Here is a 17,732-nt window from a genome sequence, read left to right on the forward strand (position 1 = left end):
AAGGACCCTACTATTATCACAGTGTTGCCCCTAGAGACTATTGACTGTCATCGCAGTGATGCTCTATGGAACTTTATACTATCGGTATCAATTCATCTCGCATGTACTTTGATGCTCGAACACCAAAGTGTCCCCTCCCCCTTAAGGCTTGGAGCTTCGCACATCGCAGTTTGCTCCCAACAATCTCGGATGGTAAAATCTTAACAAAATTCCAATTTCCCTATTCTTCTGCCCATTCCTCCATTCTCTAACTTAACCTTAATGTTCAAACACAACAGTGTCCCTCCATAAGGCCCTGAGCTTCGCTCACCATGGGTGCATTCAACAACACCGTGTGGTAATATCTAATAAAATCACCCTTTTCTCAATCCTATCTTCATCTATCCTATTGATAGTTTCCCTTCATGCATACAATAGTCATACATACCATACAAATTATATTTATGCATACATCATGCCAGAAAACTATTCAACTAATATCTACTAGTAAATGATCAGTAAATAGTTGGTAATTTCACACAACAACATACATTAGCTGAAAAGCAAAGTGTAGAAACTCACCTTGCTTTCTTAACCTTATCATTTTAGCTTGTCCGAGTCGCTAGAGCCTCTTCTATCCTGGCAGTTAAGCATGACAACCATTCATTAGTTAATTTTAATGGTGGTTAGCCTTTAGGAACCTAGAACATTAAATTATACTAGTTCCTTAATGTCCCCACCACTAGACTTAGATTTACACCCCGATTGCGACATGCAGAAGTTTTTTCATCTGTCTCCCCTTCTTCTTCAGAACAACTAAAGAAGATAATGCTACGAGGAGGAGAAGGTTTATAAACAAGATCGAGAAAATTTTGTCTTCACTGACACCTTTATATACACTCCTTAGGCAGAATCCTCACAAGCCCTTCCCACCATCCATTCTTAATAATTTTGTCTCCCACTTTGGAACCAACAAGTTCCAATCTAACTGAACTAGAATCGAATTCTATTATTCACAATTCAGCCACTAGAATTTCCTAATCTCTCAACGGAGTCCAAAAACTTACCAGTCCTTCCAATTTAATCCTAGCTTTCCCAAATTCCAAGTTAATTAGAGTAATCGGTACAAAGTCTAACTGGGAAGATGTTTTGTCTTGGGCATCATAGCAAATAACTCCTATAAGATAGATACATAGATGTGACTGATGGACCCGAGAAGAATAGATCTTGAATCTTTTTAAGAATTTATTCACCTATGACGTTCATAGCGTGGCATACCTAAGTCTTGATTGGATGACAGACTATGTATGTGTGACTCGTACACTTTAATGTAAGTAAAAGCTTGAGCTTGAATAGATAAGGAATCAAAAGATGGTGCGTTGGGTGTATGACTTCTGAAGTATGTAGCGTCATTCCCAACAATTGAATTCAAAGCTCGAGACATGGGTAAATGATATCCTCTTATTGGCATTGCATGGTTGATGAAAAGTAAACGTGGCCATTGGTCGTCCTTCTTTGTGATGAATAACTTGATTACTATTTGATAGTAATTGACTTTTCATGAAGGAATATGCAATGGTTACCATGAGATAAAATGGGATCATATTGGGTGAACGGATATTATCCTAAAGAGATTAAAGATACCTATAAGGGAAACACACTTATAACAAAGCCATTGGACGAGCACTAATCAAGTTGCTTTTGTAATGGTATGCCATTAAGGAGAGCTCAGTCACGACACTATAGTGGAATGACTTCGTGACTATATGAGTTTATAATTAATAGACGAAAAGTTGAAACTCAATTTTAAATCATTTGAGCTTCAATTGCATATGTCCAATCAGTCCTTTCGCTAACTCGTTGAAACCAGAAATAAATTGCATGTTCAATCAAATGAACATAAATTAATAAAAATTGTGAAATAGAGAAATAGGAAATGTTTGAAAACGATTAAGGTTTTCTCCAAAATGGAGATGAAAAATGGGGAAATGAAGTCATTTGGAAATGAATGTGATTTTCTCCAAAATAAATATGAAAATGAAAAATAAAAATGACCTGAAAAATGAATTTATGTTTTTCAAATTAAATGAAGTTCAAAAATTGAAATAAATCATTTGGTCATAGTGAATCGTTGAATGCAAAAATATTAAATATGTTTTCTCATAGATTCGTTTACTATAAAGTCGTAATGATTTTAACGAAATTAGAATTGGGTTGAGAAAATTATTAAATTGGAAATATATTGAAGTTTACTTTTTGGGAAATAGAAAAACAAATATTGGGTTTGCTCAAATTATAAAGTATTGGGTTGGCTCAAATTATAAAGTATTGGGTTCAAAGCCCGAGAAGTACTTGTAATTGGAGTAGATATGGAAGAGGCCTAAAAGCACCTTATGTAATAAGGGGGGATGACAAACCCTAGTATTATTAACTTGGATTTCCGCCCCCTACATCCTAATTGAACTAGGATTTCATTTTTCTAGTTGAAATAAATTTCTATAATTCAACAAGGGTCTCTCCCTATAAATAGATGGAACTAATAGAGCTATTTACACAACCGAAAGATATTGTTACGCTGCTAAAAAATACAGAATTTATTCTCAACTATTAAATATATTTTTTCAGAATAACAATTCTGTTGATTTCTATTTTAAGAACTTTTTCAACCAAAAGAAAAGAGAATATATTTTTTACTTCTAGTTGTGGTGGAGCAATTGGAACATATACGTACATACAAAAATTCAAAGATGAGAAATATTTAGCTCTTGACTAAAAACCAATTGTAATGGGGAATATTTATAACTTATTGGCTTAATGCGTACAACACATAAATCAACATAACCTCATGTTGAAATAGGAAAATTAGTTCTCATAAGTAATGTTTAAATATTAATCAGATGTGTTCAATTAATAATTTCTCTAAACCATTATGCGCATAAATAACAAGCTTTTACAAAAGTTTTTCAAACTCAATCAATAAAAGACTGAGATATAAACTCATCAACTTTAGCAATTTGAATTGTCTTAATTACATAATCTGAAATTAATTATTTAAACAAGCAATCTTGCAAACGACATGTTGCAAGTTGATAACACATATGTGATTATTTTGTAGATGCATCTACCAGGAATCATATAATATCAAAATCATCCACATGGTGGATGAATGGGCCCATATTCATTTCAGAAATGCAAGACATTAAATCTCAACTTTAGCTAGTGAATTTCTACTAATTAATTTTCATTGAGAAAAAGAAACAAATGAGAATTCTTTAAATTAAAGAATCTTCTGGTTCTTTAATGAATGTTCGCATAAATTCACAATTAATTTTCGCATCATATATGATCCAAGATGGTCTAACTGGTCATGCAAAGTAGTAAATGTATTTGTATCAGTAAACTTTTGGTTTACTTTAATATGCATTTCAATTGTACTAAATTGTAACAAATGTTACAATTGATAATTTTACTATCTTTCCTTTTACTTTGTATCCACATATAAGTACTATTATGACATATACTATTGAAAATGTCTAAATCAATGTGAAGTCTATAATGCCACTAAGTTAATAAATATAATTTCCAAATAATTATATTCAATATTCGCTTCAGGGAATATGCCAAAATCTTCAAATATCTAAAAAATTATTAATAGCAAACTTTGAAAGTGGATCTTATTTTCCAAGTATACAACAGGTACATAACCAATGACTTTTCATACATAATTTTTTTTCTCTTGCAAGTTCTTATCAATAATATTTTTCCACGTAATTTTAATTTAGAACTTATTCTGAATACTATGGAGTTATACTCACAGTTTTTTAAAAAAAAAACTTGCAACTTTAGGTGCATCCAACTATAACAAGTTTTAGATAGAATTACTATATTCTATTGCTCATAAGTAGATATTTCACATTCATATATTTAATTTCAACCCCTTTATGGGGATGATAACAAGAGAAGATCACAAATATAGTCATAGTCAATTCATTTTAATAACAAGAGTAGCCAATAACTCAATCCTCCCTTTTTTTTCATCCTTTCAAAAAAGATATTTATAGCAATAGTGATTCATATAAAATATAATATTTTCTTCATTCACAATCTCAATATGATATCCCTTATAATGAATATCTTTTAAAACTAATGCATTAACCATTACAAATTTTGTACTTTTAGATATTGATATATTAGCTCTTTTGAAGCTTTCAACTAATTTTGTACTATCAAATATTGAAATAATATTTGTTTGTTTCAGTACCATATAAATCTTTTCTATCTGTAATAATAGAATTTATTATTATATTCTCATATCATTCCTCAAAGAATTTTAATAGAGACAAAATATTTAGGCATAGGTCACATCTATGGCCAATAATCTTTCATATCACATTAATAACATAAGTTATTTTTACCTTTTGAAGAATTATCTTGAAAACTCTCATTGTTCTCTTATTTATTATTATGTTCCCACTTTTAATGGTCCATAATTATATCTTTTATTTTATTTATGTTTGCATTCACTTCGGGGAATGAAACAAATCTAGTAGGACAAACTTCTAAATGCCTCCATTGATTCTTTATTTCATATTCACCATCACAAACATACATGGATTTCAAATCAAAATTTTTCTATTCATGTTGTCATGACTAGCCTCTAATTATAATAAACATGATATAATAAATAAATTACAGTAAAATACCTAAAGATCTTTAACATCATCATCATCATCATCCTTAGTTATTATCAGGAGCATTGAATGGTTAAAGACTCTAATGATTACCCATAGTGCTCAAGCCTCAATTGAAATAGCAACAACTTTAGGAGGCAATCGACAATAGTAAATTTGGGGATATTTTTGTGACTTATGGAGAAAAACAATTCAAAGAGAATCGTGTTGATAATGTGTTATAAAAAAAAAGACAGAAAGTAAAGAAAAAAGAGAATGAGAGAGCAAAGAGTCTTATTGATCAATCGGAATATTTACAAAATTTCTCCAAAGTCTATTTATAGGCATAAGAAGTATAAATGAAGTAGAGATCTACTTCAAATGACTATTATAATTTAAAGTACATCAAAACTTATCTTAATCTTTATAGACATCTACTTAAAAGATATTCATAACAAAAATAACTTTTTTTTCACTTTTTAGTTTTTTTTTTTTGCTATTAGAAAATTTTTTAAAATTCATCATGCTGCCAATGTGTCAGCGTGCCAATTTTTTTTACTTTTCAGCTTTTTTATTTTTCTATTAGATTTTTAAAAAAGTTCACTAATATCACTAATGTGTGGTGACACTCAAAATTACTATAACAAATTTTTCATTTTGTAATTAATTTGTTTCTTATTCTATTTTATAGTTAAAATTTTTAATATTATTTTTATTAAAAGACCTAAAAATTATAAAAAAACATATAAAAATTAGAAATGATTAAATGTACATAGTCATAACTAAAAACAGAAAATACTAACTATAATATCAATAGAAAGTATAACAATATAATATAATATATTTAATTAAAGTGTGAAGTGCAGTGAAGTGGCAGGAATCCGAGGAACAAAACCGAACTTTGTTAACTCTTGACATATTTAATTATTTTTATTAAAAAATATTATTTTGACTACTACTGCTGGAAGGGGACTAGATAAAATGAATCTAGATTTTAAATTTTGAAACGGTTAATATATATTGTGGTTACTTAACTTTGCAATTTGTATTTATTTTGTATTTATATTTTTGGTTTAATTGTTATTTTTAAAATTGATAGAAATTAAATTATTATAAATTTTTAAAGAGATTAATTTTACAGTATTAAAAAAATAGAAAAGTGTTTTTATAAAAAATTTAAAATAAAATCCACATGAACAATTAATATGTACACAAAAATATAGAATATTAATTATTATATTATTTAATTTACATCAATATCATAGTGAATTTAGAGATTTTGTTTAAGGAGATAGAGCATAATAAAAAAATTAACAACAAAATAAGTTGTTACTGGCTCAGCCGATATAACTTTTTTTTTAAGTTGAGATAAACTTAAATTTATTTTTAATTTAAAAATACTGATTTTGTGGATGGTTCTATAATCTATGGAATACTTATTGACATGTGAATGCATAGTAATGTCGAAAAATATAATTTATTTTAAATACAAAAGGTTATTATTGTAACATTTTTAACTGAGTTGGTGTCAGGTTGACTCATGACACCAACTTAGTTAGAGATTTTATTAATAATATAAATTAGGAAAGCACCATATTTAAATCTTATATAATATTTATGTTGCTAATAATGTATAAAAATTTGTTAAGGAGACAATCGCATTGTCGGCGAAAGTTGAGACATTATGTCTTTCATTACCCAAGCTTGAGTCTTGTTATATGTAGTTTGACATGTTTGGGTTTTACATTCTATTTTCTTTTATCTATTTGTGTTTTTATATTGATTTGGTTATATTTTGTACTTATTTGAAGGCTAATTAAGGGGGAAATGTCGAAAAAATTACTTGAAAAATATTTAAAATAAAGAAATACATGGATTTTAGATAGAGTGTATGAAAACACGTCTAACTGGACGCGTTTTTGCACAGTTGGTAGTAAAGCGCACCCAGCTGAACGTGTTTTCCTTTGAGTATGCTAGACGCGCTTTTCCTTTTCTCTCATTGGCTATTTTTTTTGTTTAGGGTTTTTTAGGGTTTGGTTAGTTCTAAGGTTTAAGGTTTAGGTGTTTAGGGGGTTTTTGAATTTTTTTATTTTTAGGGTTTTGAGGGCTTATGTTTTTTTAGTTTTTAAGGTTTTTTATATGTTAAGGGATTTTTGTGGTTTAAGGTTTTTACGAGTTTTTATGGGTTCTATGGTTTGAGGTAGACATTGTGAAAGCTTAAAGGTAGATTTGAGTGGTCGATGATGTAATATCACTTAAAGACACACACATTTCATATGCCATTTCGGGATAGGATCATTACCCTAGAAGCTCATCCTATGGAAGTTAGGTTTTAGGGTGATGGTACTTTTTACAATTACGGGTTGAAGTGTATGTAAATGTCTCAGTCAACAGTCGTTACGTGATCATGTGTTGGAGTATAACTCAGGGATCAGTTGACAGTCGTTATGCGGTCACGAGTTCAAGTTTTTTGGATACCTAGACGTGGTGGCTTATAAACACCATACATAAGATTAGGGCCATTATCATAAGGAAAAATGAAGGGCTTTTTCGATGTAATCAATGTAATGTTTTTTCTTTATTTCTATCAAGGCAATACCTTTAACCTTCCTTCTTATCCCGAGCTGAGTTGTATGCAAGAAGACTCTTAAGGGGATAACGGATGATTACACTGTCATAGCCGATCCCTCCAGAAAGTCATTTTGCTTTGAACTCAGTCTTAGGTTTCAGATAAGACAGAGGTTAAGGACACCGCCTTTGGTGGAGATGGGGAAAAATAGTAAGCTAAATATACCGATAAGCCCCTCAATTTTTTCTTATGATTATGTCCTAAAACTTATGTATGGTATTTATAATGCATCATCTTCGGGTATCCAAAAAGCTTGAACTTGTGATGCATAATAACGTCAACTAGCCCCCGAGTTATACTCTAATCCGTGACTGCATAACTGCTACCAACCAAGACCTCTACTTAGACTTTTATCCGTAAGCGTATAAACTACAGTCACCCCGAAATCTGACTTTCATAGGATGGTTTTCTAAGGTAATGGTACTATCCTGGCACGACATATGAAATGTGTGTATCTCAGAGAGATATCGCATCACTAACGACTCAAAAATACCTTAAAACTAGCATACTCTCTAAATCAAATAGAAATAAATATTTTCAAAAAAAAATTTAAACATTGAACTGGGAAGAAAACTGAGAAGAAGGAATTTTTAAAGGGGAGAGATGGTGGCCACGAAAGATGATAGAGTAGGGGGCAGAGCTCCCCATTTATAGGTTGGGCGGTGAGACTAAAAGGAAAAATTAACAATAAGGTAGGGATACATTAAAAACACGTCTTAGAAGATGCATTTTCATCAAATAATAATAAATGTTTCAGTCTTTCTTAAAAACTTACCCGGGACTCCCAAGAGCAGGGCATCTGCGTAGGATTTGGACATATGGAGGAAAGAAAGTACATCCACATGGATGCGTTTCCTGCTAACATGTCAAGGAAAGTGCACTCAAATAGACTTTTTTTTTGGAATTATCAGAAAATGTGTCCAGTTGGGCGTGTTTTCCTTGACATGTCAATAGGAAAATGCGTCTAGCTAGGGGGGACGAATGAATATGCACATGCTACTGGTTGTTGAGGTGGATGAGAATGAAGTGCAGTTGAGGAAGAAGATGCATGCATAGACGAAGGGATAACGGATGTTGTTAGTGAATCTGAATCCGACCCCAATCCAATTCAATAGTCCAGGCCAGATGGTGCGAAAATAGCAATTTTTTTGAACCAGAACAGGTTTCAACTGAGTCAGAACCTTGTGATTCTGACGGTGACGGTTAGAATGATGCTCCCAAATAGATCATATGAACCTTCGACCCTCATGTATAATGTTGACCTCTCGATTGAGGGTAGGTTAGAGTTTTCAGATCTCCCACAGAGAACACTTGGCCATGCAAGTTCATTGTTAAATGTCGGGGAATTAGAAGTTGGCATATAGTATTCCTCAAAAGATTTTTTTCTCACTACAGTGAAGCAGTTTAGCATCAAGGTCGATGTGAACTACTTTGTCACAAAATCCTATTCAGAGAAATTTGAGGCAAAGTATGCAATGGGTGATGGTAGTTGCTAATGGAAAATCATTGAACCTTTTTAAAGGAATACGAGGTTGTGGACAATAAAAAATATATCACTCCGCATACTTTTGTTGTTGCAGATGCATCATGTGATCACCTGATATTTTTATGTGACCTAACAATGGTCTTCGTATTTGTAATAATGTAACTTTGGCTCCTCCTATTGTATGTGTAACTTAAGATCATATGAAGCTAAAATCCGACATGATAGTTGACATAATACTACTAATGGTAAAAGCGAATCCTAGGATTCACGTACTGGTTTTGATTGCCAATCTCCATAGTCAGCATGATCACACACCATTGTACTACAAGGCATGGTCAAAAAACAGAAGGCTATGGAGAAGTTGCATAACGGGTAGGACAAGTCTTATAATGATTTGTGGCAATGGTGTTAGGTACTAAATCAGTACGTACTAAGTTCCGAAACTGATCTAGAAACAATGCCAGCTTACTTCTGCGATCGTTTGCTCCCTGCGAAAAAAGTTTTCCATGGATTCTTTTGGACTTTTAACCAATGTAGAGAAGTGATGCGAACCCGGTCGCATCATGTTTCGACATAATTCGCCGACTTCAGAATTGGCCTAAGCTTAAAGGCCCTAAGTGCAAAATGAAGCTCGTTGAGCTCAATTCAGCTCGTTTCCAGCTCAATAAGCTTGTTTGCTTATTTTGAGTTTATCTTCAATTAATTTCGGTTTAGTTGCTGGAATAAATTTATTTAATTGAGTTAGTTAATTAGTTAAAGTCCGTTCAAATAATTTAATTTCGTTTTAATATGTCTAATCCTGGACATTTTAGTTTCGTTTGTGCATATTATTAAGTGTGTCAAGTTTAGGACAAATTTAATTCTTGTGGCTAATTAATTTGTCCAGATGAATGTAGCTATTTAAGTTGTCTTAGTTACTGCTTATTTAATTTGTCTTTGTTTTAGCCAAATTAATGTGCAGGTATTAATGTGACTTAGCTCAAACATGTTCTTAATTTTTCTTTGCTGATTTTATTGAATGTGTTAATATATCTTAAGTTTGCTATTGGTTTTAATATGCCAAATTTATAATGAACATTTTATATAAAACCAGTTTATCTTGTGAGAATTTCTTCTCTCAAATTTTGTTTTTAGACTTGATTGGCTTATCTCTTAGCTCAGTGGCGTCAATCATTGTCTTCCAAACTTATCACTCCCAAACGAGTGTGGCATTCACCCAATTTGATACCTCTGGTTCTTGTCTTGCTAGGCAACTGGTCAAGGTCCTCTATTCCATAATCGAATCCCCCTTAAGCCATATAAGTCCCAGGTCAGCATTTATTTAATGTTGGTTCGTTCTTAAAGCTTGAGTCCTACCATCCATTCTATCCAAATTTTCTAACTACATTTTTATTTCTTTCTTGTTTCACTGAGCTTATATATCCGAACTCCCAACTATCCTTATTATTCTTTGTTAATTGAACCTATAATATCCATGTTTAATCTATCTTTGAACCCTTTATTTGCTTCTGCCCAAATTTATCCAAAACACCCCTTTGTTAGAATCGAACGATACTTCTTCGTCGACGATCGGGCAATGCAAATACGACTCAAAATTAATCACGAGGTCGAGTTCATATCATTTGGTATTAGAGCTTACAAAAACAAGAAGAACGAACATTCATAGGCCTTCCAAAATAGATTTGTAAAAAAATTAAAAAAATTAAATATATATATATATATATATATATATATATTTTGTGTATAAGTGAATGTACAAGTATTTTTGAATGTATTTGTGTTGAAAAAAAATTTACGAAATTGAACAAAAAAATTGGAAGTAAAAAAAAGAAAGAGATAAGTTGGTATTCATCTTATTTACAATTCCGATCAGCAAGTTCCTCTCTATTTCCATTCCTACCTTTCATGCCACACTTAAACCATTTTAATTTTGCTTCAGCCTACCCGACCCTCTCATCATTATCCCTTGAAAATCACTTGAAACCAACCCTTAGACTACAATAAAGCCTAGACTAGTCTTTTCATGAAATCATATTGAAGGAGATGCGTCATTTGCCGATAACCTGGTTGTGGAAGAAACATATTTTCGCTTGGCAGCCTTATTTCCAAACCGAGCAAAGAATATGCTGGAAAGATAGTGGGCAGTCACGTTTGGTGTGAGGATATGATGAAAAAAGTTAAACGAAATGAAAAGAGAGCAAACTCTATGTATGTAGTATGTCACTCAAGTCCAAGTCTATCATTTCGGGTCATGGAGTTTGCCAGACCTGACCAAGATATTGTTGGGGTTGTCACGCCCTAAATTTTATTTATTATTATGCGCAAGTTTATGACACAATGGAGTTAGTAGCCTAGTGGTTAAGTATGTTAATTAAATCTAAAATGTCGCATGTTAAAACCCCCACATTCCTATTTATTTTTTTAGTCGAAATTGTTGACCATTCTAGAAGGTCAACACTCCTTCTCGTTTAAGCTTTTCCAAAGCCCCATTTTGTTTTGAGTCAACTTACCATCCAAAGCCCCATTTTCACTCTCCTTTTTACTCATGATCCACTTTTTACTCTTTTTTTCCCCAAACATACCATCTTTTCACCTTTGACTACCCATGGCTAGCCATAGCACCCAAAAAACTATACTTTTCATTTTATTTTTCCAGTTTTTCTCTCCTCTCTTCTCTTTGTCGTCCACCACCCTTCTCTACTAGTTCTTTCGGCTTTTTCTTCTTCATTTCACCACCTTTGAAGCCATATTTCTTCATTCCTCTTCCATTTCACCACCACACACAACAATCGCACCTCTATAATCGTCATCGTTGCATTGACGTCATGCCGTCGGCCACCGCTGGTTTTTACCATTTTTCTTTTTTTCTCCTTCTCTTTCTGAAAATCATCTCCATAAACTCTTGAATATGATTTTTAAATATTAAAAGATCATTTTTCGTATTCTTTTCTCTAAACTCTTCTATTTTGAGTTTATAGTATCGAATCTTCCACTTAACCGATTTTTTGAGATTTATCGTCGAGCCATTTTCCTCTATTTTATCATAGGTATGAAGGATTATCATTCACATTACAATTTTACAATACTATTCTCAGTTTAGTAGGATACTAACTACTCATTTATGTGCTTTTGTGAAGTATCACAGAAAAAACTCGGAACCACCACCCATTCATAATAATGTGTGATTTGATCACCTCTTTGCGTAAGTATTGTCAAAGTACAATTGTTTCTTTTATTAAGGGTTGTAATTTATTCACTGAATTTGTACTGACTCATGTGTTGGATCGATACCGTAGTGAATTAAGGAAATCGAACTCCCTTTTTGAAGTGGAATCAATATCTATTCAATCGGATATAAGGGGTAGGGACTTATTCTTGATAAAAATTAATAATATTGATTAAATAAGAAATAATAGTGGTATTTTGAATGTAATATTTTTGGTTATATGATTCTTGAAATATAAGTATGTGTGAATACAAGCGTATTCATAGAGATAGGTAAAAATCGATAAACGAAGATACCAAGTAGGTTAATCCCAAAACTCTAAGATCTGTGGTGTTGATTTATTGATTGAGTGATTCTGTAATATGTGTTAATATGTGATTTCTATTTACCATGTCGTGTGATTTATGGCTAATATAATATGATTATCGATATTCTGATCTATGTGAAAAATGTTATGTGTTATCATTCTAATATGTGGATTAGCATGTTGAGCATGTCCTATTATGAAATTCTGATTTTCATGATAAGCATGCCATTATGAAAGTATATAAGATCTGATTCGCATGTTAAGCATTCCATATTCTAATATTCTGATTCGAATGTAAAGCATGCTACTAAAAATCTGATCTGTATGTCATATCACATGCATGGGGTGGGAAAAATGTATGGAGGAAGTATCTGGTAGTAAATATGCATTTTCTAGTGGCATGTCCACATTATTCTGTATTTGGTAATGAACCTGCAATATCTGGTGGTTCGACTACACTATTCTGATTCCGGTAGCACGATTGCACTATCTGGTGGCTAGTCTACAATTATTGGTGTGATATTGGATGGACGAGTTCTGGGGAACTCTTATCGGTGTGTAGCAGAGTTGGGTAAGATCTATCTTTCAAAAATCTACATTGTTTTCTGAAAAGCATTGCAATGATATCATCATTACGCATTCTGCCATATCTGATTTTTTGATTGAATAATTTATATGCTATGATGTGTTTAAATTAATGTGGATATGAGTTTATTCTGTATTTATTATTATTGGAGACCTACATTGGGCTTTTTAAGCTCACCCATTTAAATTTTGATATTTCAGATAAGTGAGGTTAAAATGGGCTTGACGACGGAGTCGCTCTCGGTCATTTTTTAGTTAACTTTATTGTTATTGGTATTTGATATTTTAGGGTGTGTTTACTTATTGTGGACTTTAATTTTGGAACTTTGGTTTGGTTTTTGGTTTTGAGACTTAGATTTGATTTGGGAATTTTTCTGCATTATTTGGATTTAAAAACTATCATTTAAATGGTTTGAGAAAATAATAATTTACGATGAATTTTCATAATTATGAAAAATTTTAAGCTCAATAAGGACGATTTTCAATACTAAATATTATGTTTTCAAAATTTAACACATCTATTTACAAGACTACTATTTTTACTAGTTGTATGATAAATTTACATTTTCAAAATAAATAATGAATTTTTATTTAGAAATTTTTTCGTTGTGATGTTTTAAATAAATTATGACATTTTCAATAAACAATCACAATACTTAAGTTTTTCAAAGATAAGATATTAACTAAATTCGGTTTTACTTAAAACAAGTATTTACAAAAATTTACATGGAAATTTTAAAGAGAAATCTTCTAAACAATTCACTGCGTCATTTTCATGTCTAATGTGATCTTCGAGATTCGACCATAACGTCTAGGCCAAATCTAGGGGGTAGCATACCATGTTTCCCTAACATGAGGGACCTACAATTGTGGGAAATTCAAAGCACTTCAATGCAATTCAGGAACAAATACTGTGCACACCATATATTAATGGAGTGTACAAATTGGAATGCATTTACAATGCATGGAAATCTGAATTCCCACCGGTCCTAGATGAGAGTACGTGGCAACCTGTGTCGAGCGCCCTGTTCGAGTTGGTACTGAATATATTGTTGCGTCGCAACCTAAGAGGTCAGCCAAATTCTACTTGGATACACAACAATATAAATATTCGGAAAAGGATCAATCACCTGAGGTTATGTAGCTATTGTAGGAACCCAGGCATACTAAGGTAACATGTCCACAGTTGAGAGATATATTGAGGATAACACCTCGTTAACAAATTTATTCATGTTTTTGTACACAAATTTATTCATTTTATTTTATTTTATTTTTGCTTAAAATTTGTTCATTCTTTCGTATACCTCACATGTATGAGTCACATTCTTTTGTATAACAAATAAGGATAAACTAGGTGTATTGAGTAGGTTAAGGATCTCTCTCAAAGTCTCGAATTTAATTTTTGCGTATAATTTATGTAATATTACTATATTATTTAGAATTTTACATTTTAATAATTTACCTTTAAAAATTTATAAAATTATCATTAAATTATTGATATCAAATATTATGGATGGAAAATTTGTATACACTATACATTAGAATTTAACAAAATGAATTATGAGTTGCAACACAAAACTAAAAAATGACCATATTTTATTGATATCAAATATATTTACATCACAAAACTAAAGGAAAAAACATCATTAGCGTCATTGGTCGAATGTGCCACAGGATTGTGGGTGAGAGTTGCAGGTAAGATTTCTTCGTACAAGTTGAGGTTTTGGCTCCTCCTCTCCATCGTCTTCATCTTCACCTCAACCCCCATTTTCATCTTCACCTCCCTCATCCATGGTTGAGTGTGGTGTCATCCTAGACTCCCATCGTGCCTCCTTTGTTCTATGAGAAAGTGGTTGTAAAGATGAGCCACCTTAGAAAAACAATGATGCAAGGGGGTGTTTGTGACACTATCGGAAAATAAGTGTATGGTGTCGCATAAGCCAATTGTGGATAATATCTCAAAATTATTGTTGGCAGATATGTTGGTATTGGTGCAGGCATTGGTGTCGATATTGGGGCGTAATATGCTGGGGATGGAGGTGTCATGAAAAACACACTTGGAAGAGGTGTAGATATAGGGTGGTGCGATGGTGCATAATGTGGTGCTTGTGCAAAATACACAGGGTTAGTAAAAGGAGCAAGAAAATATGGAGGAAACTAATTGAGATATGGTGTAGACATCGTACCCCTTGTTGGGTTGGAGCCGATGATGAACCCGTCGTGCCACGAACCTAGTATTTTGGGGCGATCATCGTGGCCTCTTCGGATGGATTTTCCTACTCCTTGCCTCCACCGGTAGTAGGTGTCGAAACCATTTTTTGAAAAAAAATGAAGTCGACTTTATTTTGAAAATGAAAACGAAAAAACGGGAGTCGCCACCAATCCTTTTTATTTAGGTGTGATCGGATCACCTGGTAATTTAGTCATTTTAACAAAAATTTAAATTTATTAAAATGATGATTTTTGGTCTATAAAATCCAAAAAAGGGCTTGGGAGTCGGTTACGCACGAAGAAGGGTTAGCACCCTCGATGCGCCTAAAGTTGGTACCTAGTTAATTAATTAATGTCTTGGTGTCGAAAATTTGATAACTTTGAAGATTTTAAAACTACGATCCTTTGTTAAAATATTATCTAATTAAAATTTTTAAGAAAATGACATATTTCACGTTAATCGGGGAAAAATTATGTCTCGTAAGTTAGGACACAATATCTTAAATCCCCGAAACCAGGATAAACACCAAAAATTATTTATTCTTGAAATACATTTGATTATCTCGATTTTAGGAAGAAACCATATTCCGTGAGTTAGAATACGATCTTTTCTTAATACCAGAGACTATTAAAAAAATGTTTTAAAAAAACGTTCGTTATTCGAATTTATCGAAAAAATTGAATCCCGTAAGTAAGGGTATAACTTTTCAAATCTCGAAATACGAACAGTAGTGCAACGCGATTTTGTAGTAAAATGGAAGATGAATCATGGTGTTGATATGTGCAAAATAATATAAACGCAATGACGATAACAGAAAGGGCAGGAACAAATGGCATAAACAGACAGATTACAAATAAAATAAAATTAAAAAAGCTAAAATTGTGGTAAATAGATACGTGAATGAATGGTGCGTAAATCGATTAGATAATAAGATTGATAATAAAATAAAAATAAATAAATAAATAAGAGAAGTAAATAAGCCAATAACAACGATAATATTAATAAAATAGAAAATAGTTCAAAGTTCAAAATCATAAAATGATATAGGTAAATGAATAATGCGAGTATATAATAAAATATATTTCAAAGTTTAAGTAAATAAAAATAGAAACATAATGATAATACCATAAATCAAAAAGAAAATAATAATATATTAATAAGAACTTTCTTATTAATATATATTAATAATAACAAATAATAAAGAATAACAATGGGTTAATAAAGATAATAGTAATAATAGAAGTAAAAACAGTAAATTATAATAAATATAATAATATTAATAATAAAAATAATGATAGTAGTAATAAAAATAAAAATAACAACAACAACAATAATAATAATAATAATAATAAAATCTAAAGTTTTTCTTTTTAAAAATATATAAAAGGATATAAATAAAATAATGAAAATAGCGATAAGGCACGCATTTATATATATATATATATATATATATATATATATATATATATATATATAAAAATATAAATAGGAATAAATAAAATATAATAATAATAAATAAATAAGTATAGAAAGGAAATATAATTTTGATGGTAATAATAAGGAAAATAATAACAATAATACAATAATAATAATAATAGAGTAGTAATAAAAATAAAAAATAACAATAATAGTAAAAATATAATAATGATAATAAATAATAGTAAAAGAAAATAATAAAATTAACTAATTTAATAATGAAGTAGTTAAATAACTAAACAAGGGACTAAATTGAATTTAAAACAAAAATTCGAGGCAAATTCGAAACAAATAACGAAGGAAATGGACCACATTGAATGCGCGAATAACAAGGAAGGACTAAATGGGAAAATATCCCCGCCCTCCAAAACGCAACACTTCACGTGAGACCAAAATGAAATTGAAACAAAATTTCAGGGTAAATTTAGAAATAACGAAAGATTTAATTGCAAAACTATAAAAAAATAGAAGGGCTAAAAGTGCAATTAGCCCTTCTACTTAAAAACACGCGAATCCTGAGGCAGGTCGGGTCGGATTGGGTCAGACCAAGGCAAAACGACGTCGTTTTGGCACTGGTGCTTAAGTCCAAAACAGCGTCGTTTTGGACCCTATATAAATAGCAAAATTCTGGAAAAAAAAAAGATGTTTCCCTTTCATTTTTCTCAAAAAAAAAAAACTGAGCCCTCTCCTTTTTCTCTGTGCAAGGCCCTTGGTCCGGTAAGGAATCTGACCGATCGCCGCCATGGCCCGCCCCTGGCGCTGCCCCATACGGCGGCTAGAAAGGTAAAATCTTTTTATTTTTATTTTCCTATATTTTATACTGTTTTTAAAGAAAAAAAATAAAGAAATCATAGATGTATGTATGTGTATGAGTAGATTCGAAAAGAAAAAAAATAAAAAAGAAAGAAAAAGGAAAATAGAAGTAACAGTAACCTTAGCTCGTTTATAACTTTTTTTTTTCTGAATCTGCTTTGTGAATTTGCTATTCATGTTTTTTTAATCTCTTTTTTTGTATTTGATGTGTCCAAAAATTACATATTGTTCTTTGTGGCTTTATATAGCCGAATACAACTTGTTTTTGCTAATGATTACTCTGTTCTCTTTTGCAGGTGCAAGTGGACGGTGGCTAGTGGCGATGCTGCAGTGGTAGGCGGCGCAGCAG

The sequence above is a fragment of the Gossypium arboreum genome, chromosome 10, assembly GCF_025698485.1.
Source record: "Gossypium arboreum isolate Shixiya-1 chromosome 10, ASM2569848v2, whole genome shotgun sequence".
NCBI classification, from domain to species: Eukaryota; Viridiplantae; Streptophyta; class Magnoliopsida; order Malvales; family Malvaceae; genus Gossypium; species Gossypium arboreum.